The sequence below is a fragment of the Drosophila sulfurigaster genome, chromosome 2R, assembly GCF_023558435.1.
Source record: "Drosophila sulfurigaster albostrigata strain 15112-1811.04 chromosome 2R, ASM2355843v2, whole genome shotgun sequence".
NCBI classification, from domain to species: Eukaryota; Metazoa; Arthropoda; class Insecta; order Diptera; family Drosophilidae; genus Drosophila; species Drosophila sulfurigaster.
In genome coordinates this window covers 27,458,465-27,473,693 of record NC_084882.1, presented here as the reverse complement: position 1 = coordinate 27,473,693, position 15,229 = coordinate 27,458,465, and the positions used below count along the sequence as shown (strand labels likewise).

Below are 15,229 nucleotides of genomic sequence, written 5' to 3'. Positions count from 1 at the left end.
AATAGCAACAGCAACAGCAACAGCATCGCTCCAAAGCGAATGACCAGTTATGTCAGTCGAGTGGAGTCGCGTCTATAGGCGAGGCGAGGCAAAGCGACAAGGCGATCGAATCCGATGTGATCCGAGGCAAAACTCTAGCCAGCCGCTCAGCCACCCTCACACCCTCGCAATTGGCGCTGCGTCGTTTGAATTTACGGCCAAGTATGTTGCAATATTATGTTTTGCCCGCATTTGGCTTAGACAGGCTCCACTATTAGATACATGCGAAGCAGTTCGAATGTGTTTCTCCTTCCTTCTGTGTGTGTGTGTGTGTGAGTCTGAGACGCCAGCCGCAGCCTGTGAGTCTCAATCCCAGTTGCAGTTTGGAGTCTCAGTCTCGTTCCCAGTTCAGTGCAGCTCCCTGTCTGCGCTGGCGTTCACTGGTTTTTAAGACCGCACCATTATTGCGCAACAATTGTAGCACACAATATTTGTGCCATTTGGTTAAATTTCTCTTAACACACATACGACGACCAGACTGTTGCCTGCTTCGAGCTTTGGCCATCTGATGCGGTCTATTTTGTGGTCTACTTGTGCAGTAGCTGCTGCGATGCTGCCGCTGTTGAGATCCGTTGACTGTGCTGAGATTTTTTTCGGTCAGTCCTTAAATTGTATTTTCCCAAAGCCTCGTTGATTGACATCGTGAATTCATTAGCAGATGGAGACCTCAATGATATACCACATATGTATATACAGTCTTCTCTATCTTTCTTTAGTTGCATTTTGTCGTTTAGCTAATAATTATTCCCACTGGAGTTGAGTGGCTTAATTAGCATATTGTTTTGTAACTTCAAAATCAAAATAGACTTGTTAGGCTAATTACTGCAATAGCCTTGGCGAACCTAAACAACGCGGATCTATAAAACAAAATGTGCTAGCTGTAAAATATACTTAAGAGCTGGCTAGATACTCTAGAATAGAATGGAATTAATTAAGGCGCTTGTATAAATAAATGTTCGACTTTGATGAAGGGTTCTTTCTGCTTAGCACATTAGCAAAGTGACTTTTGATATTTCTTAGACAGCACAGCTTGGGCTAAATTAATGTTAGACAATGTTCTAACAAGATCGTATACTTAATATCACAGAGTTTATCGCTAAAACTGTTTAGATAATAAGAATTTTATTTATCGCCTACTAAGATTTGCTTTCAAATCTTAGTTTTACTAAATGCTTATCTTTTGTAATCACTTTCGTTCTAAACTTTAATCTAAGCACGACTTTTGCTAAATTATAAATCAGTTTATAGTTGGGCTAATCTTTGCTTTTGGCATGTTCGCTGCATTCGTCACACATGGGTGAAGGGTATTTAGAGTTCGACCCGATCGTGTGGCCCCTGTGCCAGAGATACGATTAATGTCCTTCCTTGTTGCTTATAGTTTGCAGCAGTCTGGTCTCGCCGCGCCAAAAAATCGTGAGTTCAGTCTGAAGCAAAACAAGATTTTGGGCGTTGTTCAATTTTTGGGCTGACTTCGCGGTCGCTGTTTGCTGCATGCGGAAAATGCAGCAGCAGCAGCAGCCGCGGTTGCTGTTGCAGCCACAGCATTCGTGAGACGTGCAACTTTTGTCTCTTTTTGGGGCTGTGTTTTTCTTTTTTTTTTGCCAACTTACCCAACTGGCAACAGGCAACTGGCAACAGGCAACTGGCTAGCTATTGCCTGCATTTCAACTAGAATGAAAATTTGTGTTGCAAATAAAGTTGAACCCGATGGCAAACTAATCTGCTTCACGACAATGGACCAGGCAGCCAGTCAGCGCAGCTCAGTTCAGTCGGGCTCAGCTCAGCTCAGCTCAACTCAGCTCGGCTCGGCTCTATGCCTTGCAGCCAGGTAAGCAAGCGAGGCAGTCAGCTAGCGATGCAGACTCGTAATCAACTTTTATTTGGAGCCGCACTCGTACTTGGCTGCCCCTCTCCCCCGTCTCCCCTTTTGGGTGCATGCCTCTCTCGGTCCCGTGATATGACCGTCCTTCAGCCATTGCTAGATGCCTGTCTGTGCTTTTCCTGCCTTCACTGCGCCAACTAAGTATTGCAGGGGATTGTTGGGCGCTGTCCGTCTTTTGCATTTGTTGCTATTTTATTTGTATTTTTTCGACTATCCGACTTTCAGTGCGTCTGGGCAGCTTTGTATCTGTATCTGTGACTGTCTACTACTATATGTGTCTGTTTGTATATATCTGCATATTTATGTATACACACACATACTCGTATATGAACATTTTATTGCCGCAGCTGCGGGTGTGTTTTGGGTGCGCCTTTTTGCGCTCTAAATGGGCGCATAAACAAGTTAAGTTAGAATGCTTTCTGGCCAAGAGTTACCCTGTAGCTAGCCAAACCGATCGAAGGTACCCCAATTCCATTATAAATATGAAGTGTTTATGCATTCGCGTGTTGTACTCAAAAAATACAAGAAAATAAAAGAGTTTATGTTATTTCCTCACAATTTATTCGGTGTCCCTAGCGTTTATGCTAAGCGTTCCCAGCGGGTGTTCATCCGCCCTGGATATATGATACCGATAATGTATTCTATTTGTCAGACAACTCAGCTACTATTCGAATTTGTGTTTACGAGTATTGTTGTATATTTTACAGGGTATGTGCAGAGCTAATTTGCGTTTAATTTCAAGTGTTTTCGCATGCAAATGTCAAATGCACTCACGCAAAATTGTCGAGAATTTGTAATGAATTGGTTATTTCACATACTTTTAATTTAAATTTGCCAAATGAAGTAATTATTTGTATAGCAATTCAAATCATTTCAGAATGAGTAGAACAGAATAAATAACTTCATTTGATTCGACTTTTGTAGTATTTTAATAAGCATCTTATTCAGTATTTCTGCTTTTTTTCTGAATTTGTTCATCTTCTGCAGTATTTTTTGTAGTATTTTGCAGAATTTATTAGTCTTCTGTAATAGTATATTTTTATAGTATTTAGTATTTTTACCAAGAATTCGCCATATACAGTATTTTAAAAATATTTTTTGTATTTAGTATTTTTCCAAAATGTTTTCGTCGCTTGTAGTATTTAATATTTTTCTCAGAATTTATTCGTTTTCTGCAATATTTTTATTTTAGTATGTTCAGAATGTTTTGTCTTCTATAGTATTATTTTTCAGTATATAGTATTGTAGTATTTTATCTTTTTCAGTATTTAGTATTTTTTCTAACAATTTATTCGCTTTCTGCAGTATTTTGGTTAGTTATTTTAGTATTCAATACTTTTTCGCCTTCTGTAGTATTTTTATTCGACTTTTCAGTAGCTCCGTTTCAATAAACATGAAATATGTGATCATAAAATATGAGCATCTTCGCTTAAGCAGTGTTCAAACGAAATATATTATGAGAACGCATAGAACACGTGCCGCTGCGCTTAAATGAAAAGGGGGACTTCGACCCTTTTCGCGTTGTGAACTTGATACCAATAAAAATGCACTTTATAAAGTGGCATACAATGTTGTATGCTGCCCAGCGATGCACACTCGTATATTAATAGTTGGCTTTTCATGATGATGCAGCTGGGCTGGGCAGCTCCCACAGATTGGTAATCCCGAATCGAAGTGGAGGCAGATAAAATAATTTTCATTTTTCTTTTTCTTTCTTTCTCTTTCTATATACAAGAAGTCGATGCGGTTCGCAGCACTTCGGTATTTATAATTAACAATGTTTTTCAGTGCAGTTGCTTTGGCTGTTGGCTTGGCCTGCAATTTACAGTCGATTGTAAATGAAGAGCACAAACAACAATGCACAAGATCTTCACGCTGGACTTCCAATACCCAATCCCCAATCCCCCAATACCAAATCCCAAAAACTGAAATATCTAAAGCTGAGCCCAAGCTCAACGGGGGCTGGACCAGCGGCCAGGAAAGTCACTCGATTAGTTGCGGTGCCAACCGCCGACGTCGGCTTCATCATCACCGTCATGATAAGCATTAACAGACTTCAACATCTACGCCGTCATCGCCTGACTCTGAGACTGAGACTGAGACCGAGACTGTTGTGTCTGCTGTGTTGTGTTCTCCCCCTGCCAGCTTTAGAGTTGTCTGTCTTTTTGGTCTATCATGCTGTTGCTGTTGCTGTTGCTGTTGCTATTGCTGTCGAGGTTCTTTTGGGTTCTACGATTCGTTGCTTGGCATCGGAGGTGGCATACGTAATGGGCTGCAGACCGCCGAGTTTTAATGAAATGCAGCAAAAATAAAAATGTAAATAAAAGCCTCACAAATGAACGCAATAACAACAACAACTACAGCAACAACGACATGGCACAAACAACAACAACTACGTCGACGACGACGACGAGGAGCGTTATAAAAATGTGCGTGGGACTGCCAACGGCAATGACGATGCGTCCCAGCTTTGCCTGGTGCTGGGGACCTGGCCAAAAGTGAGTAGTGAGCAGCGAGCCAGCTGGATATGCCGCATGTGTATGTGTGTGTGTGTGTGTGTGTGTATTCATAGACTCATAGCCAGCGGGCAGCAGCATTTGGCCATGTTAACAGAGACGCAATGGCCAGAGGCCGAGTACTCAAATTGAATCTCGACTTTATTGGTATCAGGTCTTGGCATGGTTATTGCAAGCATGAAAATAATTGGCTTAATTTATGTGTGCTTTTATCTTTAAGGAAATGCACTAAAATGCAAAGACTAGCGACTTAGACCCAGGAGTCTTAGATCTGAGTTGAAAAGCCAAGGCTGAGGCTCTTTAATTTATGTGCTTAATTAAAAAATGACATCGGCCAACAAGCTAAGACCAGTTACATTATGATGCGTATTCTATCGTTCAAAACTTCAAGTGGTGACTTGCATGTGATTGCCTTACAGATAACATCAAGAATTTTGACGTACACATTAACTGCTGCATTGATGGGTAGAAGGAATGCTCTCTTGATATATGTTTTATTTGCTTGATGGGAAAAATGTATTGAAAATGGCATTTATATGCGATTGACAGCAAATGCAAATTAAACAATAAATTTGTTGTACGTTTGTGTAGAAAGTTTTGCAACTAAAGGAAAGCTGCAATATTTGTGCAAGAAAAATAATAAAAGTGATTTAGTTATTCCAGCCGTGTGGGCGGAAGTTCATTTGTATGCACGGGCAATGCCGGTTAAACCCAACTTATATATTTTTACATATATATTCGAGAGTATATAGAGGAAGGTCTATAACAATAACAATAACATGAAAAGCGCGTTTTCTGTTTCGCAAATTGCCAATTGCGGGGGAAGAAAAGGAACGGAATGGAACGGACGCAGCGAACAAAGAGTGTGACTGATGAATGCATAGGCGGCATAAGTGAGCATTCAAGACCCGAAGCGGGGACGAGGAGGGGAGCGGAGGTATGCTGGACGGACTTTTCAGTGCTGTGCAAAATCTATTTGCAGCCATGGTTAAGGGTTCGCCGCTGCGTCTGTCTGTCGCAATTACTCTCCTCAATAACGTAATAATTTATTTCCACTTCAGCCGACGACGCCGCCGATGCCAAAGTCGAAGTCGAAGTCAAAGCCGATGCCGGAGTTGGAGACGCAGTCGCAGTTTTGGAGCCAGACCCAAAGTCACAGGCAGAGCGAATGCGACGCGCTGAGTTTTACCATGTCTAAGCTGGGCTGCTTGGACTGCCTTTTAGCCATATTGCCAAAGTGGCGACGATGATGACGATCTCGACCACGACAGCAACAGCGACAAACAACAGCTATGGCGATGGCGACGTCAACAACATTGTGGGCGTCAGGCATTAATGATTGTCTTGATGTGAGTTTTGCGCTGTTATTGTTCTTCATTTAGCCTCTGCTTGTTCGTACTCGAAATTTTAATTTTCAACGTTCAGTTGAACGACACTTTTACGACCACAAAAAAAAAACAAAACGGTTAAGCAATAGTCAGAGTATAAATGCCTAAAGGCCGAACGAGTTTCCATTACATGCGTTCGCGTTTGTTCCATTTTCTTACACGGCACACAAAACAGAAGACTTAGGCAACGAACGTGCGCAGCAATCCTGCTTTTTAATTAAGTTCAAGTAGAAGCTGAGATTCTGAGTCGCAGTGCAGAAGAAGTAGAAGTAGAAGTCGATGTCGAAGTCTAGAGGCATTGTTTATCTACAAGTGGCGATCGAAATAGTGACTACAAACTATTCATGCAGTAGCATAATTAGCCCTATTAGACGGTAGCCCCCATTCATTCTCAGAAAACTGGTCAGCCATTAGCCTCCATCCGAGACAGTAGTATATACATCGATTAATAAATAAGTTATCGCCTCCGATGCTAGAGTTTAAGAGTGTTGTTGGCCAGCTAAATGTGAGTGAACACCTTTGGGGCTTATCTTTTGCTTATGACAACAAATTTGTTTCTTAGATCGTATTTGATTCCGAGTGTTGCATAAATCATTATCGAGTTCGACTCGCGTCGACTGGAGTGGAGTGGAGTGAAGTGAAGTGATTGCACCCCTCTGCGGCGTTTCGAATTTTATAAATGAGGCGCTCTCAACAAGAAAGGCTGCCGCACTAGTGGCATGCTATAGCTACTCTTGTAGTTGTTATGATTGTTGTCGTTGTTGTTGTTTTTGTTACCGGTGCGTTGGAAACGGTTGTTGACTACTTAGGCGACGCGACGCAACGCAACGCGACGGTCCCAGGCCTGGTCTTGGACTTGGACTTACTTGGTGCTCTGTTCACTTTGGCAACCAAAGCAAAGGCAAAAGCAAAACAAAATAAAATAACAAAATATTTTTGCAACACTCGCAACACGCATATGCTGGCTGCCTGGCTGTTGCCACAAAAATACTCGTTGAGGAGTAATAGAGAAATACTCGGCAACAATTGTATAAATACTCGCACTACTCGCAGCAACTTTGTAACTTTTTTTTTTCGTCGTCGTACATAAATTGTAAAATGCCGCACAGCTGTCAGTTTTGGCACTGCGCCGTCTAAAGTGGGTCAGACAAGGTCGATTTCGAGTTGTTTTTGTTTACTTTAACTCGATGCACACACACACACACTCAGTTATTTGCAGTAGTTAGCTTAGTTATTTTATTTATTTTATTTGCAGCTTTGCTTTGCTGCTTGTCCAGCCGCCTATCAGGTTTTAGTATATATCCATCGTCTCTAAGCGCCGTTGCATAACCTACATAGATCAACTCGGTAATTTTAACTTTCAACTGCCATATGGCGCTATCGGTGTATAATTTTTTCTTTTTCTTTTTTTTTGCCATGTGTGTGGGTTTCCACAGCTAAAATACTTAAATATAGACTTTCAAACGGTTCGTTTACTCAATGCTTTCATCAAAAAAATCACAGCTCATTTACGTGAAATTACCCAATTAAATAACCATTGACGAAATTATATTTTTCATGGAGTGTTTGTGGGATTCAATAATAGACTTTTAAATACTCGGTTTATCTAACTCTCTTCAATCAAAATCTAAGCAAAAAAACAGTAATAAAAAAAAATATTTCGTTCGCACAATGATTTTGATTGTTTAAAGAATCGTTTGCGAATGATTGCGCGAAATTCTTTATGAACAATTCCACTTTTCATTCTTCAAATTTAATTGAATTCCTTCACAATAGCAGACAGAAGTATTTGATTACAATCTACATGAATTGTTTCATGTGAAAATTTGTTCTATATCATAAAAGATAAAAGAGAAAAGCAATCTTTCCCTTTTCGTAACTGGATACTCAAGCCCTTTCCCCAACTACTACAAGTTTCTCACATACTTCAATCTGTTATTAAAAAAAAAAAACGAATTCCATTGACTACCCTTTGCTACCTCTTGGGCAAGAGGTGGCTAATTGATCGTGTCATTAAGGAAGCTGAAGCAATATGGTGCCGGATTTGTATCCCAGGCGGTCTTGGCCCTCTGGCCACCAGTTTGTTTAATGGTTTGTACAAATTATGCATACGAGTCATAAACACAAAATAAAAAAATGTGGATCAAGTAGAGCAAATAATAAAAAGAATGTTTATGGTAAGTACCTTTGAGGCGTAAAAAATGTGCTAAATATGTAGAAATCCAAAAGCAGATCAGGTGTGCCCTTGCCTTGGCATTCTGTAACATCCTTTGTCGTTTAGTATCAAGTTTCCGGCATTTTTTGAGATAAAAAACCATTCAGTTTCTTTTGTGGTCTTCTTTTTCTTACAGTCAAATGCATAAAACCACCAAGGAAGCTAAACTTGCTCTGATTATTTGAAAGTTTCACATAAACTTGACTTTGGATAAACCACTCGTATGATTTATTTATGTATATTCAATTCTTGTGCAATCCTCAAGCGTCTCAGGTAGCCTGCCTGCCTGTTTACCGGTTCAGCGAACTTCAGTCGACCTTGTTGTCAGATCAAACAAATCGGATTAGAGTCGGTCACATCACTTGGGACCACACTCTCAGGTCTCGCAGTTCTTTCTAAGGTTTTTGTTTTCGGTGAGCGCCGCGATATCAATATCTTTTTGTGACGACGCACATGACAACAGGAAATATCGCTGTCGTTAACAACCATTTAGGTTCGGTTTGTTATAGTTTTGCATTTCGCAAATATTTATCGAACACATTTTGTGTGTGCAGCAGTTATTTGAATAGTATTCACTTTCATTTGTGTGACACAGACAACGATTTATATTCATATATTCAAATCTAAAATCGCCTTTTTTACATAAATATCTATATATACATAAATGCTTAAGTAATCTCGCACAGCGCACACCTCCGGATTAAATTACTTCGCAGGTACCGAGCCTGTTTTGTTATGCATTAAATATACACCACACTCTCTCACACACACACATGCACAAGTATCTGTTTTGTTTGTGTTTGGCGTTTGTCGTGTTTGTGCCCGACTTCGATCAGATTGTTGTGCTGCGCGACGTTGTTGAAATGGTACTGGAAGTAAATCGAGCATAAAGACGACGCCAAAGCTGCAGCTGAGCGATCGCCGATCGTTGAGCTCCGACCGTCGACCGTCGAGCGCCACTTAAGCCGAACCTCCATCGGCAGAGAGAACGTACACACATACAGATAGAGAGACAAGCACATCCACTTACTGGAAGCCGGTTTCTGTGCTCTCTTTAAATGCCGTTCGCCGGCGCTCTTTGTATAATCGAGTGCAGCATTCGCCAGCCAGTTGTAAACATTCTGTTCTCTTCGTTTGACCGTTCAACCTTAAGACAATTTCGCAAACGGACAATCTGAGCAAATGGTAAGTGAATAAAGTTTGGAAGGATTTTTGTAGAATATGTAATATGCTTCTTTGAATATCTTTTCTATTAATTTTTAGTTAATTACTTTGCTTTCGCTAATCTCTTATACTCGTATTTGTATAAGAGTTTGTCTGACACTAAGCTCGCATTTTTTTGAATTCTATCAGAAGCAATGCAGTTAAAGCTCTTGTGATCGTTGATTATTTCCTGGATTCCTGCTTATTTGAAGAGATTACGTTTTTTCTATTACTATTTCTACACATGCTAGTACTACTTCTTCTGTTGTACAATCATCTTATCAGGCAACTGCAATAACTGCTTTTAATACTGTGATGATTACAGAGGAACTAACTAGTTAGTTGACGAGTTTGAGTGATGCACATCGGTTGAGTACCTTAATCGATTGATTGAACACTGAATGAATGTAAATAGATGAATGCAAAACTTGAAGTATCTAACTGGAATGGTTCACTAAGAGATACAAGTTTTTATATATAGACTAAATTAATTTCTTTTTAATAGTTACAGGGTAACCTGTGTATGATCACGCTCAGTTGCAACACTCCCACTCTTTGTCTTATGTAGAATAATGTCTAACAAAAGAAAATTACTAATGTAATTAAAAAAGTTAATCGTAGGGATGCTTCAGTTATAGTTTGATTTTGGGTTACTGTTAGCCTGGCAGTTTGAACATGTTCCAGCATGTTCGTACATGATCGTAGTGTTATTGTTTTTGTTTTTGGTTGTTTTTTTTGTTGCCGCCGTTTTTATCTGTTGGCCTGCATCTAATGCAGTGGCTCGATATTTGCACAAAAATATTTACGTTGTCGCTGTTAACTGACTGCAAGATTATTTCTACACAGGAAAAACACCGCAGCATTGAGCACAGAGCACAGCAACACAGCACAGCACAACACAACAGAGCACAGAGTACAGAGCACGGCACACAACGAGGGCGGCAACCTAAACGGGTTTACAGAGGCCCAAGCCCAAACCAGTACAACGCGCAGATGTTGAACTCATTTCTCATATTAACCTCTATACGAAAAAACATAAAAAAAAAACGAAATAGGAACTAAACAAAAATAAAAAAAAAAGCTTTTCAATTGATGTTGTACAGATATTGGCAAAGCCATTGCAACCAGAAAATTCACTTTGGGCAAGACCTAAAAATCTAGTAGTAGACGAACGAGAGCTGAGGAGGTCCACTTAGTGACATACTTTCCCAGTTTTCATTAGTCACGTCCCGAGGCACAGACAGTCGAGCATGAGTTAAGTTAATGTTAAGTCAATACCTTGCTATAATTTCGTTGGTTATCACCTCGGGCTGTCCCTTGGCCATAAACTGACTCCTGTTTAACTCAGTCCACAAAACACAACTTTAACCCACCCACCAAACATCGAAGCTAATGACTGTTACTGTCTATTGAATTAAACGCAGTTTCAATCGAAATTCATTTTTATGACTATTGTCACAATAATCTAAATATTAACGACCTGACCTTGATAAAAAAACCCCCAAAAAACACACCCCCACCTTGTGTTGCGTTGCATGGTGACCTTTGTGACTCATTGTAAATAATTGATGACAGCATATCTATAATGGAATAGTTGAATGATAACATTCATATATTCAATGCAGTTAATGGGGAGCGAGCAAGGAATGTGAGCATTTCAATAATCGAGCCAAATAAGGATCGACTAAATTGGGTAACAAGTCACAGGGAGAAGAGATAATAACCAAAGATGGTCTCGTCTCTTTTATGGCATAAGCAAATCAAATGCTAGACTTTGATTTCTCGTTATCCTCAAACCGATAAAGCGAACAGATAGTTAAGGTAAGGGCATCCGCTAGTCACATTAAATACAGGTTTACAGACTGAATTTGAAGTAAGTTAAACTATTCTTAGTCTAGATATTGTGATAACACAGCAAACAATCGAAAGAAACTACGTATATCCGGCTTCTCCCTACTATCTTTCCTTTTAGTGGTTAAACTTTGACTACTTACTTCACATACACTTTACAACTAAGAATATCTCAGTCTGTGTGTGTGTGTGTGTGTGTTTGTATGTAGATTATTGACTCTGACTGCGGTTTGCCTCGGTAGACATAGTGTTGAACAATGTCGTGTTAATATGCCTGGCATGGCATGGCATGCTTGCCACACACCTCCAGAGGGCATAAATCACGCGATTTGCCCCCGTCGACGTCGAACAGCGGTTACAAATTTAAATTTTTGAATTTTGACACCCTTTCCCAAAACAAAAAAAAAGATATAAATATCTGCATTGCCGTCATTTTCTAAGTTCCTGCAACTAATATTAGTGAATGGCTCGACTTAGTTCAGTTCAGTTGAGTTCTGTACACAAACAAATGGGTTACAAGTGAGGTTCTGATGCCACATTTTGTTATCTAGTCGAATTACATGCAACCAAAATGGTCTATTTAGATTTAGGTTAATTGCACGTATTGTTTGGCCGCTCACACACTCACACTCACTCACTTATTTAATGTGTGTTTGCCATAAACAGACCAAACGAGAGCCTACTATCAAGAGGAGAGAAGAGACGAGACAGCTAAGTAATTTCGGCTGCTTCGACATTTTGATAGATTTGAATACACGGCTTATCGGCATTTAACACACAGAACAATTAAAAAGGCGACTTGTTAAGCGGAATCTGGGTTACAAAGGTCCAACTGTTTTAGTACTCGTTTAATTTAGAAGGGAATGACAAAAGTGTGAAGATGCAAATGAAGACGAAGATGAACTTTTGAAGTTGCCAATAAAATATTTAAGCACTGGTTGAAGTTTACTATTTATCAGTCAATAATATTACAAGTTTTGCCTATACCAAAATACAATTTGATAAAGTTCAATCGCCTTCAACTAGAATCGAAAAAAATTCACTTATTACTCATACGTCCCATGGGTTATACATTTATCAATTCATAATTAATAAACTTTATCAAGTTGTAGTTGACTTAATTATAATGTGATTAAGGGGAAATATTTCGTTAATATTCACAGACATTGTTATGTGTTCATTAATAAACGTATATGTTATTAGTCATCTGAAAACTCATATTACGCATACGTTGCACATTAATTATTTTCACACAAAACGAGTTTTTGGTTTACACTAAAGAATGTCGGTTTTCTTTAACTAAAGCCAAACATTTTATTGATTAACTTGCACTTTAAACAATTCAATAAAACACGCAGCTACCTTTGAAATTGTTGTCGTCGCCCAATCAAAATTTTAAAATCGTTTCTGCATTTTATATTATTTTGCGATTTAAAGCGGAACACATGCTTTGCGTACATCAATTTTTCGAATTTGTTTTTTTTTATAACATTGCGATATTTTTATTTGATGTTAACAAATAATTTCATTACGTTACGGAAGAGCAAACGTTACTTTATTATTGGGCAGCGAATGCCAGACTGAGAAACGCCCGCATACAAAAAAATAGAAGCAAGTTAACACAAAGTCTTGACCAGGTCTAAAGGACCGTGGATTTGATTTGCATACGAGAGAGTGAGAGAGGAAGAGAGAGAGGGAGAGAGGTATTTCTAGTCTCTGGAATATAAACACGTAGCCGTTGTGCACTGGAACTTGGCTTGGAATATGGCCCTGGGCCTCACTTACTACTTGCAACAAATTCAAATTAATTGGTAACTCAAGAATAACTCGAAGGTTAACACAAAGGGTTTGGGTCACAACCGACATCGAAACCATAAAATGCTAAATAGCTGTTGATATTCTATAGAATGTTGCTTAGTATTAGAGTGCAGTAGATAGTTCTAAGTAACACCTGATAGAAATAGTAGTAGTAATTATTTAAATAAGAAGGTCCACAAGGACAAGTGAACGGGGATGTTTTCGGGAAATTGAAACACCCCAAAGAGGCAGTTCTTGTGTGTTGACCTCTCAGTGGCTCTCGCCCGTTAATGCTAGAACCATGGTTACCACTTGTGGTCATAACATAAGCTCAACTGGACTGGACTGGACTTTCCATTAACTAGTAGAAATATGTATGAATTCGTTGGCCTGGAGGCCGACCATGTTATAAAGTTCCGAGTATAAATATTGCGGTGACGAATTCGAATTGTGGTTTCTACTACATTCAAATACATTCACACACTCACACTTGGATTCATTTCTGTGTCCGGCCACAGCACAGCTGAAATAGTGAGGCACTTTTCATATGTTTTGCCTGGTTTGAGTTGCAGGCAAAAAGTTGGCTAAAGTGTTTGGGTTTCCGGGCTTTTGGCCAGAGGGTTGTGACTTGTTGAGGTTTCATTTGCATAGGCCATGGCGGCCATTGGGCCACAAGCAGAATGTTTAATTATTACTTGTTTGACTTCACTTTATTCTTTTGTCCACGCAATCCTATTTGACCGCTGTCGCTCTTTGAAAACTCAGATTCAACTTTAATGACATTTACTTATAACAAAACAACCCGAGAGAGAGAGAGAGTACTTTCACTTTGATTTGCGTGCCTTCGGTGCACATACACATAATAATAATAAAATGCCACTGGGCCATATTTTCATAAAGAATTCGGCTGATAAATTGGGGTCATGCATATTTATAGGCTGCCATAACACGCAGCATTCAAAAATCGAAAGGCTCTGATGGAGTTTTTGTTGATATAAAAAAATTATAATATTATATATTTTTGATAAATGTGTAGAAGTTATAAAACAAGGACCTTCAAGAATGTTCGCTGTTGCCTATCAAGATTTCATTTGATTAATTGTTTTTGCTACTTTTTACTACTTTGCTTGATATGCGTTATTTCCGCGTGTGGCAAATAACGTGATTATTAAAATGAAATCATTTAACATTGCTACAAACATTTTTAATTTAGGCATTACGATTGCTAGATGCCTAGCAACAAGTGTACTTTTATATATGATTTGGAAGTTGTGGAGAATAGTAATTTGTTGACTACTTTTTCATATTTTAGACACTAAATGTGAACTCTACTGAATATTACTATAATATAAATTATATGTTTTTAAAGGCAAACAAGAGATTTAAAAGTTATAAAAGTTCTTTCTCTATTTCTTCCCCTTGCGTGCTTAAAGTGTCTTCCTGAATAGTGAGAAAAGAATGCTGAGAATCTTGGCAAAGTTGTTGAAATTACCGCACTCACTTTATTTAACATAGGCGATAATTTGGCTGGGTCACAAAACAGTCAGCTGAACACGAACCTGCCACACTTGCCGAAAATTGTCATGTAAGGATATATATGTGTATATATATACAACTTAACTAATGTGTCTACATGCCAACTATGTAAATAAAGTATGTCATGCACGCTATTAACATAAGATGAGTTTATGATTAAGGAAGTGCCAACAACTCATAAGTAAATAAGTATGCAAAATATTAGCTTACCATAGAGCTGCTTCTGCTTCCTGCTTTGATTTCTGTTTCTGGTGCTGTGTTGAACTCGGAGTTGTTATGATTATGATTACGAGTCGATGGACTTGCGAGGCAGGTGGACACGACGACGCATGGGAATCCTGGCAATTGAACTTTGGCCACCCGGTGAGAAGTTGTAATTGTAGTTTGTGAATGGCTTCATTGCGTTCCGCGTGTTGTATTAATGTTCCATTGACGAGTAGGCGACGAGGCGTTTTTTGCTGCAAACCGAATTCACATTTGAGTGCTGCAAACATCCGTGGCTGACCGACGCGTAAAACACCCGACAATCGACACTGACGAACAGAGCAACGCGAATTGAAATAACTATTTTTGGGGCTTATTGTAAAATTTTGTTACACACATGCTCTCACAGAAAAACACACACTCACTCACACTCACACTTGCACTCATAGAACGATTTTGGAGAGTCGACTCTCGGATTTGTGTGGAGTGCTGCGACGTGTTGCGATGGCGGTGCCGCAGCGTTTGCTTTGCGTTTCACGTGCTGACTGTCAAAGTAAATAAAAATAACAAAATGGCTTCACCTGGCACCTGTATCCTG

General features: G+C 39.3%; 1 protein-coding gene across 1 annotated transcript in view; it reads right to left on the bottom strand.

The window, feature by feature from the left end:
• The window catches only part of LOC133837258 (cadherin-86C), a 29,147-nt gene extending 14,205 nt beyond the window's left edge, over positions 1–14,942 (bottom strand). Inside the window, 1 exon segment of the mRNA XM_062267944.1 lies at positions 14,638–14,942. The gene's annotated coding sequence lies outside the window, so the exon portion shown is untranslated.
• Between the last annotated feature and the right edge of the window lie 287 nt (positions 14,943–15,229).